Consider the following 18,783-nt stretch of genomic DNA (forward strand, 5'->3'; position numbering starts at 1 on the left):
AGCACTTGACATGTATATCTGATATTTCAACCTAAATTCTTAAAGCATGGAAATGACTCACTTGATCTTCTTAAAGGTAGCAGACAGAGTACAAGGAAGCGCAGATGTTGATGTGATAGAAGGTGGACTGCATGGATGGACGGATGGATGGCGAGTGGGAGGATAGAAAGGAGGGAGGTAGGTGGATGAGAGGTAAGTTGCCAGCCAGCGTGGGAGTTTGAGGCCATGTTTAAGAGTTGTGTCTGTAAGCAAACGTGTGTGAGTGCATGTATGTGTGTTTGTGTGCGTATGTGTGCGATTTCGCTCTGTGTGGGCGAGCGAGCATGGGACGAAGCGATGGCTCACAGAGAGGCAGTTGTCATGGCAACAGAGGATGTCGTCTTGTTCTGCGAGATCTCAGCTGTCCCAGAATCAAACAGACCTCGCTCCTCTCTTTTCTCTCTCTGCAATACTTAATCTGTTTCTCCTGTTTTTGAATACTTTATTTTTATTTTTAAAAAATGCCAAAACACCCACTCTCTCCTTTCTTCCTTGCCCTCCTCTTATCCCCTTCTCTCTTCTGTGACGTTCTCTATATCCCTTTTTCGCTGCCTCTTGCCCCATTTCCCTGCATTCTACAGTCACTAGTTCTCCTCCTCCCACTCACTTTCACTCCTCCTCTCCCACATAGCCGTAACAGATATAAATAGAGGTAATAAATTGCAGTGAATGTGCTGGGGTGTGCATTTATGTGTGTGTGTGTGCGCTCGTGTGTGTACTGAACTCTATACATGTTGCACACATGACACATTAATTTACAGCCATGCTGATTTCCAATTACCAAACAAAAAACAACAGCAGCAAAAAAAAAATAAAAAATAAAATAAATACTGATGGAACTTTACTCAATCTTAAATTTCACTGGTTTTTCACTAAGGGGCAAAAATACTGCACATATAACAGTAACAATTTAAAGAACAAAAAAACATCAAAATGCTGTTGGGTTTCCTTACACAAACATAAAAATACCACACATACATAAATTATTAATATTATATATATTGGTAATAACTTTATACCAATTTTGTGAGAACTTGGTGGAGACCAAAACAGAGCTGAAAAAAGACTGATTGTGATGTGTGTATTGATTGCACCATGATTTTGTGTAAAGGGACAACTGGAAATTGGTACATTTGGCTCCTCCCTTATTTCCCAAATTTCCACCCCAGTAGAGGATGCATTCATTTGATATAACACAGATGTGAGATGCCCTCACCTTTATTTGGACTTGGGATTTTTGTGTGTCCTTCCAAGTGTCATTTTTTTGTATGAACAAAAGAATCCACGTGGGTTGCCATTATCACACCAGAGGCAACTATTATTGCCCTCAGACCAGCCAGAAAAGCCATTTAAGTGCATACATGCATGCTGACTGTATCAGCTTAAAGACTAATGTTACACAAACTACACTTCAGTATTCACTTTTAATGATTCACTGGTTTATAATTATACTATATAAACTGAAAGAACACACATACATAAAAAACAGGGGTGGGAGAGCTACAGGGAGTGAGAAACATAGTGGATCATGGTCATATGATCTGTACTGTGAATTACATTTAAGGTCAAGGACTGTACCTTGGTCAGTTAAAAGATCGAATCTCTTCAAAGCCTTATCTTTTATAACTGATTTGTAAAATATTTGTATGTGGATCTGTTACTTGTATCCACATTAAGATGAATGTTTCAGTTTTTCATGATAACCTGAATGTGACAACTCTGAAAGTCCACAAAAGTCCTCTCACAATTGTGCAATGGCACAATTAGAATAATACTGCACTCTGTATACAACAGGATTCTTTTGATAAAAATCACAAAAGGTAAAAACATTCAAAGGAACTTGTGTATCTTTAACAGCATAATTGAGCATTGTGATTGGGTGGCGAGAAGCCAATAAGAGCAAGAGGGGGCAAACTAAGGAGTCACAGAGTCAGACAGCAATTGAAAATTATGTTAATTTATTTAAAATAAATATTAAATTCCTGCCCACTAAAACACGAATCTTATCAAAAAATAACAAATAAAGGTTTTTTTTGGTTTTTTTTGTTTTTTTTTTTTTGGGGGGGGGGGGGGGGGGGGTGTTACTGCCCAAGGCAGTAAAAATACAAAAATAATGAAAATAAAATTGCACAATGTCCCAGAGTAAAACCCATCTCAGCAGCTCAGCAGTGTAACAGCAGTACGCTCAGTCTTTCATGTTCAGTTCTCTATCTTTCTAAATCATCTATTACTGTTGGCTCTGTCTCCTCCTCTTGGCCAGATGCTCATCCTGAAGAAACAACTCCATGACCTCCATTTCCAATTGAAGATTTCCATTTTCTGTGGCCATTAAGCTGTGCCTCTCTGCCAACCCCTTGCTTTGCTAGTACGGTGGCCTCCTGTCTCCATTTAAACACAGTAGACTAAGCATTTGTGAACTGTTTTGTTAACTTGGAAGATGTGTGTACGAAGTAAAATGCCAAAAATTTTTAAAAATGTAAAACATGCAAAAAAGTCCACACCAATAAAACCAAACAATAAATCATGGGATAAAATACAAAAATTGCCTCTGCTGGGTGACACGCATAACTGCAACTGTGCAAAGAAAAGGTCTCTAGGAAGGTGCGGATGTGATCAGATTCCTCTCTTAGCCTTAAAGTACAAGCACAAAATAGATCATAAAATAATTAATCAGTATATAAATGACGACTAATTAATGTTAGACATTATTAGTCATGATATTAATTACTAATAAAGTAGTGCAGCCACCATGACAGTAAGTTCATTTTTATACCACTCTATTCATCTTTCATTTACACTGTATTTAGTTACACAGCGTTTTTATTGAAAAGTTTTGGGAGACATCCACATCCTTGCCACATGAGCTACATCCTATGACAGCTGGGACAGACTCTCTTCTATCCAATCCTTCTAATCTCTTCTAAAAAAAATGGATGAATGTACTTAGGAAGCAAGACAAATAAATACTTCTGTACAACCTGTTTCCCACATTTACTTTTCCCTGGTGGCTCTTACCTTATGTATTTCTTAATCACCTCTCAGTCCTTTACTCACACACAGAGGCAAGTAATATGCCATGTGATTTATGGTTGTATTAGCATCAGTATGTGTCCCTGGGTGTGGAAATAAGGTGGAAAAACAGAGCAAACAAATGAGCCCAGCTGAGACCTGACCCTACACTCATCTGTCCATTGGGGGAAAGAGATAGGAGAGATAATAGAAAGGCATTAGAAGATAAATGTGAAATATATTATATGAATTTCTAATCAGAGCTTATCAACACAAGACAGGAATTCCCAAGATTTATCTTAAAAAGACAGCGCTGCCAACTGAGGTGGTTTCAGGTTGCCATTTATGTCCCAAGGTCACTCTGTCTAAAAGGTTAGAGGTCGTACCTGAAAAGTGGAATATGACCACATCACGTCTATCAGTACTTACAAGTGTTAAGCATTTCATTGAAATCAACATGTACATAATGAATGTGTATCCATACCATTATCGTAACTGCCTACACAATATCATGGTCAATGTTTTCGATCAGCTACAAACAGAAAAAAAAAAGCTGCATTAATGTGAGTATTTAACCCTGTAGGAGAGGCTAGTAAAGAGAAATCAGTGAAATGGAGCCGCAAGCTGTGAGCAGTTCTAGAAGAATAGTGAAGCTGAGGTGTGATGAGGATGTGACGAAGAGATAGTGATGATGATGATAAATGGAAAGGGGAAGAGAGAGTACCATTGGGGGAAGGTTGGATGTGCTTTGAGAGCTCCAGTGTGTTGGTATGGCCTCTCCACACATCTGTCTCCTCATCCCATGGGGGGGCATTGCAAAAGCAGTTGCAACAGGGCATGTGTGTCCTCACCTCTCCCCTCCAAACACAAACATCTGGCTCATCACACAGGCCATATGCCTTGTAAGCCCTTACTCATCTCTATCCTCCTGCCTCACTTTCATGTCCTTTTCTCTTTCTGTCCCCCATCTCGTTGCCTTTGATGAAGTGCCAGGAGCTGGCACATGCTCTTTCTCCACAGCTTTATGGGCACACTGTCTCCCTCCGTAACTGTCCACACTTACACACACACACACACACACACACACACACACACACACACACACACTGAGGAGACAAATTAGCTGTCTAATATGGTTTTAAGGACCTTTAAAGCATTTATTAGAGTTGGATGTCTCGAGACCACTTTTACGTGGTCTTGGTCTTGTCTTGGTCTCGCTGTCTCAGATCGACATAGTGGTCGGGAGATTTGGAGTCGACAGTATCCATGACACACAATGTAATGTTCGATAATGTGTCATGCACAAAAGCTTCAGCTCTAAAAGCCGTGCTTAGAGAATGCTTTCTAGTGAATCAGGAGAGTCGACTCCCATTGAGCGAGAGCCAGCTTCTCACGTCATTTTTTTTCGCTGCTCAGCTCTCACACAGTGGCTCAGCTATGCTCCAATCCCTCCATATTGTGGCCAATCACATGCGAGGATATAGGATAATATCATTATGTGAAAAACTGAGATGGTGAGAGATGCGACAGTCAAGTGGAGCGTCTGTCTGTCCTCTCAGTAAGTGAGTGAGACAGTAGACAGCGGTGAGGAGGGCAGCAAAAACACATAAATATGCCTCACACCCGTAAACGAAGCAGCATCTGGCTGCAGTTTAAAGACTTTCTTGTCTCTGTCTCGGTCTTGGTCTTGACTCGGTCTGTCTTGGTCTTGTCTTGGTCTCGATACCCTCTGGTCTTGGTATTGTCTTGGTGTTAGTTTAGGTGGTCTTGACTACAAGTCTAGCATTTATCTCTTACTGCAGGTAGCAGCATACCCTAATCATTGTCTCACTGACAGATGAGAGAATACTACTTATCACTATAGTTAACTAACTAATGTAGACCACATTAACAACAACAGTCTCTTCCACATCGATATAAAGCAACAGCTTGAAGATAAAGAGGTTGGTAGAATTAAAAACATGAGGCTTCTTTATCAGTAACTCAATTTGCAGAGTAAAATCTGTTATGCTGTTTTTCACTCAGTACGGATTTACTCAGTTGCTAGATTTTGTTGTATACTCACAAGGATACATCTACATGTCCTTTTATACTTTTCAAAAATATATTATGATGTTTATGTGAGACATCACATTAACATCAAATTTATTTGTTAGCTGAATTTATTGAACATGTTTTTATCAAGGCAGTGTCCTCACTTGACTTCTTTGTCTTTCATCCCCTCAGAGTCACAGCTCATTGCTGCAACCAAACAGCTAGATCAGGGGTGTCAAACATAAGGCCCGGGGGCTAGAATAGGGCTACCAAAGTCTCCAATTTGGCCCACTGGACGACTTTGGAAAATGTGAAGGAGGGGGTAAATTCGAGACTTTGAAATGTATTGTCACAAGTCCAGCACCTTTTCCTACTGATAAAGACATTACTTCATGGCCATTCATAATAACCAGATGAATTAGGTAATAGATAAACAACTAAATTACAGAAAATGACTTTTACAGAGGGTTTAAAGTAAAAGAAAAAAATCTGTCAGTTAACAAAAAATTCAGTGCTTGTTCCACCAGGAGTTAACAGATATTTTTTTTCTGTAATTTTACACATTTATTTCTTGTTGGTTGGGCCCAAAGCAGCATCTTTATCATGTAGAAAAAATGAGATGTATTGATAAAATTGCACTTATATTAACATATTTCCAGTAATACATACATAGTTAAACTTCTTTACACCAACAGAAGGTTGATGTAAAACGTGGTCAGACTCACTTAAGATCAAATCAGGCTGTACTTGGTTGACATTCTTGCTCTAAATAAAGCAGGGTTTTTTCCGACCCGGGACCTGTGATTCGATGTGAACACGTTTCCTGTTATTTTCCACAAATCCTCACCCAGTTGTGTGTTGTGAGCCCATTTTTAATGAATTTAAGAGGAAAAGCGGATTGGTTATATAACTGAGAGTTTTGTGAATGAACAAAGACAGTAAGCTCAGTGCATGGGATCACTCAAACAGATGAGTAACAACAGTGAGCTCACTGACGGTCACAAGTTCGTCTCCAAAACAGAACACTTCTGTGTTAATGTGCTTAACGGTGTCCAAAAACATTGTCGGTTTGTGGGCTGAAGTGTTTTAATACCAACATACTGTATGCCGTTCTGCTGCTGAAATGTCAGGCAGACTAACTTCATCTGATCATGCAGAAATACACATTGCACCTGCTTGTTAGTTTTTGTAGTTACTGGTGGCCAGTTTTACTCTGCGTGGGTTTTGCTTTTCCGTAGTTACTTTTAGAATGGCTCATCAGTTGTATGCATGGACTGCAAAGTTCACATCTAATTAAAAAACAACAAAACAAAACAACAACAACAAAATTGGCTCACAAAAATGGTATAATCAGTGTGAGCTTTAAATATCATATGTGTGAGAGCTTTTCACACCTGAAATTAGCTCTCCTCCTGTAATGCCTGATGGAATAAATTATACCACTCAGATGAACAAACATGCAGACACATATTTATCAGCAGGCAGATGGACATGAAGGGAAAAATGAAGATGTGCTTGAGCACACACATCTCTTATATATCTCAGGAATCGATCTAAGCCATGTACCTGTCTAAAAGAGGATTTAAACCACAAGTCTACAAGCAGTCTGTCACGCTGCACTGCCCAGCACACAGACGTGGGCACACACACAAACACTCAAACTGTCTATTCTTTACCATCATCCACATTCATCCATAATGCATGAAGCCTGTGTCTGGTTATTGGAAGTAGAGAGAGAGAGAGAGAGAGCGTGTTTATCCTATCCTGTGGGTGTGAGCCTGTGCGTGTTTGGCAGAAAAAGGCAGCATAACAAGAAGAAAAAGTTTCACTCGTCTTAAACGAGAACTAGATATACCTCTACTATGTTCACATGCACTCTCTCTGGCTCTCTGTTGCGCACACAATCTTTCAGTGACTGCTTCCTCCTTTTGTCCTGTCACTCCACCTGTCTCCTGCAGCGGTTTCCCTGGGGACCCAGCCAGCAGTGACCACTAGAAAATACAGTGGGGCAAAAAAGTATTTAGTCAGCCACCGATTGTGCAAGTTCCCCCACCTAAAATGATGACAGAGGTCAGTAATTTGCACCAGAGGTACACTTCAACTGTGAGAGACAGAATGTGAAAAAAAAATCCATGAATCCACATGGTAGGATTTGTAAAGAATTTATTCGTAAATCAGGGTGGAAAATAAGTATTTGGTCAATAACAAAAATACAACTCAATACTTTGTAACATAACCATTGTTGGCAATAACAGAGGTCAAACGTTTACTATAGGTCTTTACCAGGTTTGCACACACAGTAGCTGGTATTTTGGCCCATTCCTCCATGCAGATCTTCTCGAGAGCAGTGATGTTTTGGGGCTGTCGCCGAGCAACACGGACTTTCAACTCCCGCCACAGATTTTCTATGGGGTTGAGGTCTGGAGACTGGCTAGGCCACTCCAGGACTTTCAAATGCTTCTTACGGAGCCACTCCTTTGTTGCCCGGGCGGTGTGTTTTGGATCATTGTCATGTTGGAAGACCCAGCCTCGTTTCATCTTCAAAGTTCTCACTGATGGAAGGAGGTTTTGGCTCAAAATCTCACGATACATGGCCCCATTCATTCTGTCCTCAACACGGATCAGTCGTCCTGTCCCCTTGGCAGAAAAACAGCCCCATAGCATGATGTTTCCACCCCCATGCTTCACAGTAGGTATGGTGTTCTTGGGATGCAACTCAGTATTCTTCTTCCTCCAAACACGACGAGTTGAGTTTATACCAAAAAGTTCTACTTTGGTTTCATCTGACCACATGACATTCTCCCAATCCTCTGCTGTATCATCCATGTGCTCTCTGGCAAACTTCAGACGGGCCTGGACATGCACTGGCTTCAGCAGCGGAACACGTCTGGCACTGCGGGATTTGATTCCCTGCCGTTGTAGTGTGTTACTGATGGTGACCTTTGTTACTTTGGTCCCAGCTCTCTGCAGGTCATTCACCAGGTCCCCCGTGTGGTTCTGGGATCTTTGCTCACCGTTCTCATGATCATTTTGACCCCACGGGATGAGATCTTGCGTGGAGCCCCAGATCGAGGGAGATTATCAGTGGTCTTGTATGTCTTCCATTTTCTGATGATTGCTCCCACAGTTGATTTTTTCACACCAAGCTGCTTGCCTATTGTAGATTCACTCTTCCCAGTCTGGTGCAGGTCTACAATACTTTTCCTGGTGTCCTTCGAAAGCTCTTTGGTCTTGGCCATGGCGGAGTTTGGAGTCTGACTGTTTGAGGCTGTGGACAGGTGTCTTTTATACAGATGATGAGTTCAAACAGGTGCCATTCATACAGGTAACGAGTGGGGGACAGAAAAGCTTCTTACAGAAGACGTTACAGGTCTGTGAGAGCCAGAGATTTTCCTTGTTTGAGGTGACCGAATACTTATTTTCCACCCTAATTTACGAATAAATTCTTTACAAATCCTACCATGTGAATTCATGGATTTTTTTTCACATTCTGTCTCTCACAGTTGAAGTGTACCTCTGGTGCAAATTACTGACCTCTGTCATCATTTTAAGTGGGGGAACTTGCACAATCGGTGGCTGACTAAATACTTTTTTGCCCCACTGTAGATTATATCCTTAACACTTTCCCTGCCAGTGACTCAAGACCTCCCAGAATTTTCTTGTTCAATACGTACACATAGGCACATTGAAAGAAATTTAGAGTTTTAACACCACTGCATGGTGTGAAATTACTCATTGCCAGAATATGTTGTCATCGATGGGGATAGTGTTAACCAGCCACGATGAGAAGATGGGAAGAAAACTGAGATTGAGAGAAGAGCGAGCAACATGGCTGAGATGGAGGGACAGGATGAAGCAGGCTAAGTGTAGGGGAAAAGGTATAAAGGAAATATCAGGTGAAAAGAGGAGCAAGAAGAGTCCTCAATGAAGAAGTGGTAAAGGTCTTAAATGGTTCATTAAAACTAGCCTGAACTGTGTTAAAATTGGGGAAAGACGAATGTGCGAATGAGAGAGAATGAGCAGAAGAAAAGTGAGGATAAGGGAATAGTCAATACTGAAAGTGTAAAGTTAAGGAACCATAATGTGGTCACTTTACCTTGTGATACTAAAGAGCTCCACTGTCATTTGTAATATTGCTTTAGGGCTACCAGTATTATAGCTAAAAATGTAAAGTTTGAGGGAAACAGGCCACGCAGCCATTAAACATTAAACAAAAAAACATTTATATAGATGAACCATGATGTGGACGCATCTTTCACGCTCTCCCTCCCTTATCTTCCCTGCTGCTGCTTCTATGTCTTTGTCTAGTCTCGTCTAACTCTAACCCTAAAAGAGTTTCTCAGCCTTGGTCTGAAACCTAAAGAATTATGGATTTGATCAACTGGTCCCGTAATGAGATTCACACCTTCCTGGGCTTGGGAGAGCCCGATTGTCCTGTGGAGACGTTTGCTGCCGGACACTCGATGGTCGGTTGCGTTGTGTGTCTGGCGACACTCTCGATGGAGGACATTGAATGACATCTACCAATTCAGAACCACAATAACAAAGTTCTGGCTGATTGGAGCTGACTCGGACCTGGCTTATCTAAGAACAAGAAGCGGCTACAGCTGTTCAAAACCCCATAAGGCTGGCCGACATGTAGATGTTGGGCAGGACTGTGAGTACTCAGACTGTATTTTGAACGCAATATGGATAAGATCTTGGAGAAGAAGAACGGGAATTGAGAGAATTGGTGACCAGTGATGGACACTAGACCAACTGTTAAAATTGGATGCAGTTGTTCGCGCTAAACCCAAACATTCACCATCTTCACTCATGCGGCTATCCCACTGGCGCCAGCTGAAGGCCTGCCAAGGTCGAAGCTGACTGGAACAACAAAAATTCTCCATGATAACAGGACTGTTGTCAGAACTCGTTGTACCTCCTTCAAGGCCACCTGGGTCCACTGGAGACTGTTGATCTTTGCTTAACGTGGAGACACTTTCTCTCAGCTGAACACGGGATACACACCCACACACACACGAAACATGTAGACTGATACTGATATGCCCTCACTATCACCACCCCTCCCCCGAATCCAACGCCTCCACCCATGCTTACCTCCCGTCCGATTTGGACAGCGGATCAGCTGGAGGCGCGATTGAAGATTGCAGCGGTCCCAGATCAGCTGTACACACTGGAATATTCTCCCATGTTGCTTGTCTGTGTTTTGTTGTGTTATGGTGTGTTGATATCTGTGCATTCCTGGATTATCCTTTTGTGTTACACATTTCAATGTTTTTTTTTCCCTTGCTACGTAGCCTGACCTGTCTCCCAAAGTGATGTTTGTGTATTTTATGTATGGTCGGCAAGGTCTGTCATCTCGGTTGTGGGCAACTGCAACTGACAAATAAAGGCTATCTCATCATCTCATCTCGAAAAGTCAGGAGATCACCAAAAAAAAGATGAATCTTATCCTGAAAACTTTTAATAATTTGTACAAAATGAATGACAAACATGCAGATAACACCTACAATATACAATACAATATACAAGACTACACTGAGAGACAGACAGAATATAACACATGGAACTCAATGCTAAACATGAGACACAAATCCTGAAACACAAATAAACAGAAACATGGAATCCCAACAGTAATAATAATAATAATCATAGCACCCAAAAAACACAACAATCATTCAAAAATAACCAAAACATCAGAACTCAAAATACTGACCCAGAACCGTGACAGACATTTAAGGCAACAGTAAACATTAAACTGTTTGCCCATCATATGTATGAAAAATGGATGAAGCAACTTTCAGAAATTCGTTTCTGGACTATTATTTTGAAGGCTCGCGTGTGGTTTTTGGTTGTTACTATGTTGATTTTTTTAAACTGCTCTGTTATTGAGTGAAGACGGGCTGATGCTGCAGCTAGCTACTGTAGCTTGCATGTTAATTCTAGCTGCATCTATATTAGTGAAAACTGAACAGCTGACTCCAGCATTACAATTGGATGTAGTAGCAACTCTTCAACCGCAAAGTAACTCTGCTATTTAAAGTAGACTCCAAATGTGACCATAGTTTACAAATAAGTATTATCCAGTTTTGAAGAAGAGTTGGAATTAGCTTTCAAAACCACAAACTCATCAGGAAAATGCTTACCGACTCCAGTGATACAGTGGCTAGCACTGCTTAATGGCAAGCAGGTCCTGGCTTTGAATTCAGAAATTGCCTGGGACTTTTCTGTGAAGGGTTTGCATGTTCTCCCCATGCAGTTAGTGGGGTTAGGTTAATGTGTGAATCTAAATTGCCCATGAGCATTAATGGTTGTCTGTCTCTCTGTATTAACGCTACTGCCAACCTGTCCAACCTCTCACCCTGTGGATGGCAGCTGGGATAAGTTCCCCAGTAACCCGAATTAGATATGCAGAAGCGAATAGATAGATGGATGACTAAAATCCAGTGAGGAATGGGTATTTTTGTCATGGTTTGTGTAGGATTGATCCCAATTTTCCATTGGAACAAATGCAAGTTTAAGACACTTTGCAATTTTTGCAGTTTTAAAGACCTGGAGTCTTTATTTCATATCCAGTCTATGGCTCATCATAATATGTATTATGTTTTGCAAGCATTTAAAGATAGCGTGACTAATTAAGAATGACAATCAATGTCTATTGTATTGAATGTACAGAATAGATTTATAAGAGAAATGAGAAGTAGCTTAAATATAAAAGAAAAGGCATGATGTGCTTGTAAATGGGTATGTGCGTTTGTCTCTATGCATCCATTTTTGTTCGAGTGAGTGAAAGTAGGTTTCTTGACATTTTACTTATACTGACATTAAAGACTTGTCTGACATTTAAATTTCCCATTGATTTTTGCAGACAACTCCACCGCTGCTGTACAATAAGACTGATCACCCACCTCAGTATGTGCTTTTGCTCTTAAATGCATGACAGCGATTATGTATACCTACAAAAGGCCAGAACCAGATATAAGAGTGACCTAATATGTAACGTTTATTGTTGCTTCTGCTTGTTAATGTTTTCAATCCAGTTGCATACATGCGTGTGTTCATCATACTGGTGAATGATATTCAAACTACTTATTGCTTTCAAGATCATACCCTTAACTTAAGTTAAGAAGAAGAAAATACAGTTTTAGTTTGACAGAAGGATGAGGAAAGCATCTACAGAGTTTGAGCAGAACAGCATTAGATGAAGCAGAATATGATGGTGAACATGGTCACATAAACTGGCTAAGAGGACATTGTATGCACTTTGCTCTGTGGAAAAGTGCCTACATGCAGAATGTCATGCTCAGCGTGCTACTGCTGGACCACACAGCACTGGTGGTTTATAAATGCAATTAGTGCCAGAGCTCCTTGAGCTGGTGATTTACTTTGCAGTGGTTTAACAACACCTGAAGCCATATGTTGTGGACACAGGCATGAATCACTGTAAGAAATGTGTAGCACTTTCCATTGATCACCCTTTGGTGACGAGTCAGTTCAGACAGTTGGGAGGCTTCAGGTTGGAACCTATCAGCGATTTTAGAATGAATGAGCATGTTAATGTTGGGGATTTATTCATCTATGTGGGTTTCATGAAGCAGACACTACTGTACATCCAACAGATGCTCACTTGTTTTTTTGAAGATGTTATACACCTGGGTTATTTTGTGAAGTTCAAATAATATACATTAGAATTCGTTCATATCTATAGACTATTCATATGTTTGTTATTCTTCCTGTATTCTTCGGCCATTTTCTCAGCAAGAATAACTAACATGCTGCTGCAAATTCAGCAGTGTCAGCGTCTATATCAGAGAGCTGTCAGCATTCCTGTATTTAGATGCTGCTACCAGATAAACCCAAACCAGGAAAATGCTAACAAACTGAATGATTCTCATGGAAGTATGTTAGTATTAAAAAATGAATAAAAAAAATAACAATGATGAGGGAATCCATTATTAAATCTAGGCTGAGTAGTCAGTTAAGTGATTGGTGAAATCTATACATTATTTGTTTAGGTAATACTTAGTTTCATGTATGAACTAGTCTCCACTCATGCACAAAAAAAAAGACAAATATTATTATTTTATTTAAGTTTTCTGAAACAGATGCCATGTGATGGTATATACCACAGGATTTATTCTATAGCAACACTCGAGCTACTTTTTTTTTTTTGTCGCACTCTGCTTTTTTTTCTTTCTTCAATTAAACTGACACAGAAATACTCCATTAATCTGATACATTGTATTGTTCACCAGCAGAGATCAATCACTGGTTGCTGGAGGAGCAGCGAAGTTATATGAAAAAGATGGTGAGACCTTGGGTTACTCTGTGCTTTTTTTAAAAATTCTTTTTTTCTTTCTTCTTTTTAGCTTCAGATGTGATGATAAAGGTGAGTCAGCCTACATGGACAAAACTATGCACTAATTGCTGCAAACCATTTTGTTCAGAGTGGGTAACAAACCAAACCAAAAAGAAGATCAACATTTTTCTCTGCTGTATAATTGGGCTTCCACAAAACAACATTTAAATTTAAATTTAAAACCATGCTTAAAGTAGAGTACACATGTTTTTTTTCTTATTTAAATATGTTTACAGAGCACTGACAATTCACATTTAAACATCTGTGTTTAAATTTTAAGTTACATATTAAATAAGGGGAAACTGAAAAGCTGCTAAGTGATTGGCTGAGTCTTACAAAAAGTTCATATTTTTCACACAACTTACAAATATTTAATCCCTGCAAGGCAGCTTCAAGTCTTTGGCATCACATTGTTACTGTAGAAAATGAATTCCCAGAATTTCCTGAAAAACAGGACCTCAGTGTGCTCAGTTGTAGTAACACTTCCCGTGTCCACCCATGTGAATATTCATGTAATAACTGGGTATGCAGTCCTTTACTATTTCATTTCTGTGGATCATTCATACTTCTAGCTTCACATTTAAACATTTCGTTGCTGAGTTTGTAAAAGGATCCCTGTACACGAAGAAATAACCAGACATTTAGTTTCGTAGTACAAGTAAAAGTATTAACTGTATTTCTTTTTTTTGTTTTGTTTTTTGCAGCAGCTGTCATACTCTCCTCCCGCTGCGCTCTATATATCCACCCAGATGGCAGCAAAGACTTTAAATGCTGCAGACTTCCTCATTTGATCATAATGCATATCATTATGTATCAGCAATGAAAATACCACCTGAAGTAATCCATCCATCATCCACCCATTCATCCATCTGCTCATCTAATTCATGGTTGAGCTGGAGCCCATCCCATAATGTGTTTTTCTAAAGTTATGTCACTACACTGTAATGTGAGACATTTTATTGCCTCAGCATCTGAAAATAAAGTGGTTGTGAATGTTGGTGGATTATTGTTTTTACTGTCGCTGGTTTGACATCGAACACCTCAGGCTTTCTCCTAGCAGGAGTGCAATGAATGGTCACTGGGACAAAGTACTCCATGGTGTTGTCTTTGAGCTAGAAACCTTTTCCTCCTGGACAACTCCATAGTTGCATTGCTGGGGGAAGAAGGAGCACTGAAGCTCTCACTTGTATTGTTATATTTTCCCAAAGTCACTGGTGGGAAGTGTTTATGGTTTTATCACAGTGATATCAGTGGCTTTCTTGGCCTAAGAACACACCTCTGTATGTGTCTCATATCACTGTACTTCCAAAGGCACAAGCACAGGCTTGTACTTAGGGATTGCACGAAAGAGTAGGATGAAATATATATATTTCTATCTCTACATTTCTGTAGGCAAATGGTTAACAATAATTACAATACTTAAATTAATGCAAACATAAAATATTATTAGAGATAAAATTTGTCATTTAAGTATATCTTTTACAGATCAAGCAAATGAATCAATAGCAGTAATTACTTATTAATTTATCATTTTAGTAAAAAGATAAAGGTGCCTAAAAGACCTTCAGTGCTTTTTTTTTAAACTCCTAAAACAAAATCCATCTTTTCTTTCACCAGAAAAACGGCAGCTGTGCATCCATACTTACACTGGTTAGTGTTCAGAGCCCAAATCCCTCATATTTTCTATATTTTCAGACATTGTAATATTTTGTATCACTGAACAAAAAAAAAAAAGAGTCTCTTTTCTTTTTTTTCCCCTCTCAAAACAAAACCCATTCTTCTCTCATTTACTGTGGAATTGAGGCCACACAGTGGCATTATATCCACTGACAGTAAACAAAGAGATTGTCCATTACCTGGCCGCAATGGCCCAGCTGGTTTCTGGCTGAAAATATATTTTTACAAGTATTTTTTTTACAGCCCGCTAATAAGAATGTTGCCAGCTGTGATATTTGTGGGCAGACAGTCTGCTACAGTCATAATACCACAAATCTGATCAAATATAATCAGAAGAAAGGGCACAGCAAACTGTTACCAAGCAGAGAGCAAGAAGAAGCCACAGTAGGACCAAAATGAATTTAATTTAAATTCAGTAATTTATATTTCTAAGAAATAAAAGAATATCCAGGGCTGAATGGGAAACTACTGCAATCACTTATCAGATAGTTTGCAATGACACTTTTCATTTTTGCATGTCAACCATCTCTAATTTCATCCTGTTATTTTACATTCTAATTACCAATAAATGAAAAACCCTCACACCCCTGCAGCATTGCGTTTAGTTTAAAAAACCCTCCTGACTATACACCACTGAAAAGCAATTTGATCCTGTTGTATTCAATATAATGTGAGACTAGCCACTGATGGGGGGACTTTGGAGCTGACTTTAACTAGTGTGCACTCTGGTTTTTTGCACTTGTACTGCCTCTGTGAATGTCTGATAATCAGGCAAATTATCAGACATTGTTGTTTCCTCTGCACCACGTCAGATTCACATACACTAAATGCTGCTAGTCATGACTCTGACATATTCTTTCCTTTTGCTCTACCCCTGATGAGTCCACTCAGAAATGGCTCTTCCTCAGTGAGCACCTACGGAAGTAAGCGATGTAAGTCACATGCAGAATTATACAAATACAATTGTTGGGCATCACATGCTTTTAAATGGGAATCCATCCATCTTCTGCCATTTGTCCAGGTTTGGGTAGCAGGTGCAGCAGCCTAAGCAGAGACTTGCAGACTTCCCTCTTGAAGCACATCACCTAGAAGGCATCCAGGTGGCAGTCTAGTCAGATGCCTAAACCACCTCAGCTGGCTTCTTTTGATATGGAGTAGTGGCTCCATTCTGATCCCTTCTGCAATGACCCACCTCCTCACCATGGCTAAGTTTAAAATTAAAATATAAAATTCTCAAATAGAATTTGTAAAAAAAAAAAAAAAAGTGTCCTGCAAAAAGGGCGTCTGTCAAATAAGAATGTTTGAGCACTAATTAGGTCTATCTTTGCTCATCCCCTGCTGGCCAATTTAAAGAATGCAGGTTTATGGCCCTTCTGCACTGAGCACACTTCTCAGACCAAGAAGTGTTGTCCATAACCTTTGTTCTTTGTGTAAATGCTAAAAATCAGTGTTTCATTATAGCAGTCTTGTGAGCTAACTGATTAATTTACTCTAAACACAGTATACAGTCTTAACATCACACTACCTAGAAAGCTTACCTGTAAATATGTATGGAGGGTGACCTGAACAGTGTGCACTGCACTCTACCATCTACCATCTGCCTCATCAATCTTTGACTGCCCCCCCCCCTCTCTCTCTCTCTCTCTCTCTGGGGCATTTTATGATCAAGTGATTGTTTAACTTCAGGTTAAACATTGTAGATGCAGGTGTTTCTGTATAGAGAGATGCCGCTACTTGTAATTTCAATTACACCATTACATGTGAAAATTATATTTACAAGCCTCGCCTGTTCAGTTCCATTTAGTTATACATGGCTCATCTTTTGAAGCATTTACTTGCAGCTGATGTCAATTATTATTCATGAAACCTTGAAAAGCTAAGATTTGTAATTGTTATTCTGCAACCCACAGACCGACTCCAGAGACCAGGAAACAGAATCCTTTATAGGTGATTGATTTGCTCACTTCACAGGAAACATTTGGACCTTTCTTAGTGGTAAAAGGACAGATGTTACTAATAACAGCAATGACCTATTCAACTGTTCCAGCACATGTTTTTCACATTAGACTTCGAGTAGGGGAGGCACAGGTGTATTAATGAGGCCTCGCTACATTTGCTTTGGGGCGGTCTGGCTTTTTTTTTCAGTGCTGGGCCACTGTCGAGGCTTACTGGGTCAATTAGTGGAACTTTGCCATCATTGGTTACAGCTGTGCTTTATATCTTTTACTGAAGAACAAGCACGTTGAAAAATCTAAACTGTAATAACTGTATTGTTTTCACTAGTGATGTTGACAAGAGGATATTTAGATCTAGATTGTGAAGAGCAATGAAAACACAGCAAGCATACACTCTGTATGATGTGGCTCCAAAATGACTTGGTATTTGTCTGTTATTTGTTGCCAATAGCTACATGTAATACTGCATTCAATTACTTAGTCTTGTAGCTTTGGGTGAGTCGCAAGATGCACAAACTGCCATCATATACAGTAAATGACTGCAACTCAGAGACAGACTCCAAAACCTAATTATGTCAATCACTTAGACTCATGGTTACACAGTCACTTACACTGCTCAGTAAATACTTTGCATCATTGTCTCCCAGAAACCTTTCTTGGTGATGTCTGCATAGCACTATTTATGTGTAACATCTAATCATGGTTTTTAGATGGAGCTTCTTTATTAAATGGCAAACTCTCGCATGACATCCAGCAGCATCCTTGAATTTACTAACTAATCAAAATTCAGTTCAAGATATGTTCATTTCCTTTTTAAGAATCATATAGCCCGAAGCAGCTTTTGAGACATTTTCTTTATTTATCCTGAATAAAATCTTTTCAACACAGAGTAAAAAGCAATGCCCTTCATGTAAGTTCAATTAAATGCTTTTTTTTTCTTTTCATTTTACCTAGTTTTGTTGCCATTTCAAATGAAACTGCCATTAATACTTTGACTGCTTTACCTTAGGCAGTTTTTGTGACATACTTTTCACATTGACCTGTTGGATTAATGCCAAGGAATAAAAATAAGCCCCATAAATGTCCTCAATTCTTTATTTCACTTGGTTTTTGCTTAGGGATATGGTTAGATTATTATTAGGAGAATTCATGAGATTTGAGGCCTGTACTTATCAATTTACAGATCCTTCTTTGATAAATCAGTAGCTTTAATAGCACTTTTTTTTTACATAAACCAGGAGAATATGATACATCCAATCAAACATTTCTCTGGAATGAAAGGTCAACCTACTTTAGGAGGATCACATGGATTAAGCAACAGTAATTATACCAGTTAAATTGTCTTTGTTGTAGCAAGAGACTTTTACATGAGGAAACGTCCCAACTGCATGCCAAACTGTCCCTTCAAAGCATATGTTACACTGCTGTAGCCCATTTTCTGCTGTAACTGAGAACAAACACCAAAAACAACAACAAAAATAACCTTTGACAGTCCCTAACATATTAATAGTACCACTATAACAATCGAAAAATATGGCTGGGAGCTGAGAGGCAAACAAAATTACTTAAAAGAGTAAGATGTGCAGTGGAATAGAACAAAACTAAAAAACACTAATTCAGAGAAAAAAACGATATTTGTTGGATTTCTTTCTTAAGTACAAATTCTTGGAAAGAGCTCATGTGTCCATTAGTCATGTGAATGATAAA

This window comes from Copadichromis virginalis, linkage group LG14, assembly GCF_057382275.1.
Source record: "Copadichromis virginalis isolate Kocher_CV1m ecotype Utaka linkage group LG14, C_Virginalis_male_GT1.1, whole genome shotgun sequence".
Classification (NCBI taxonomy): domain Eukaryota; kingdom Metazoa; phylum Chordata; class Actinopteri; order Cichliformes; family Cichlidae; genus Copadichromis; species Copadichromis virginalis.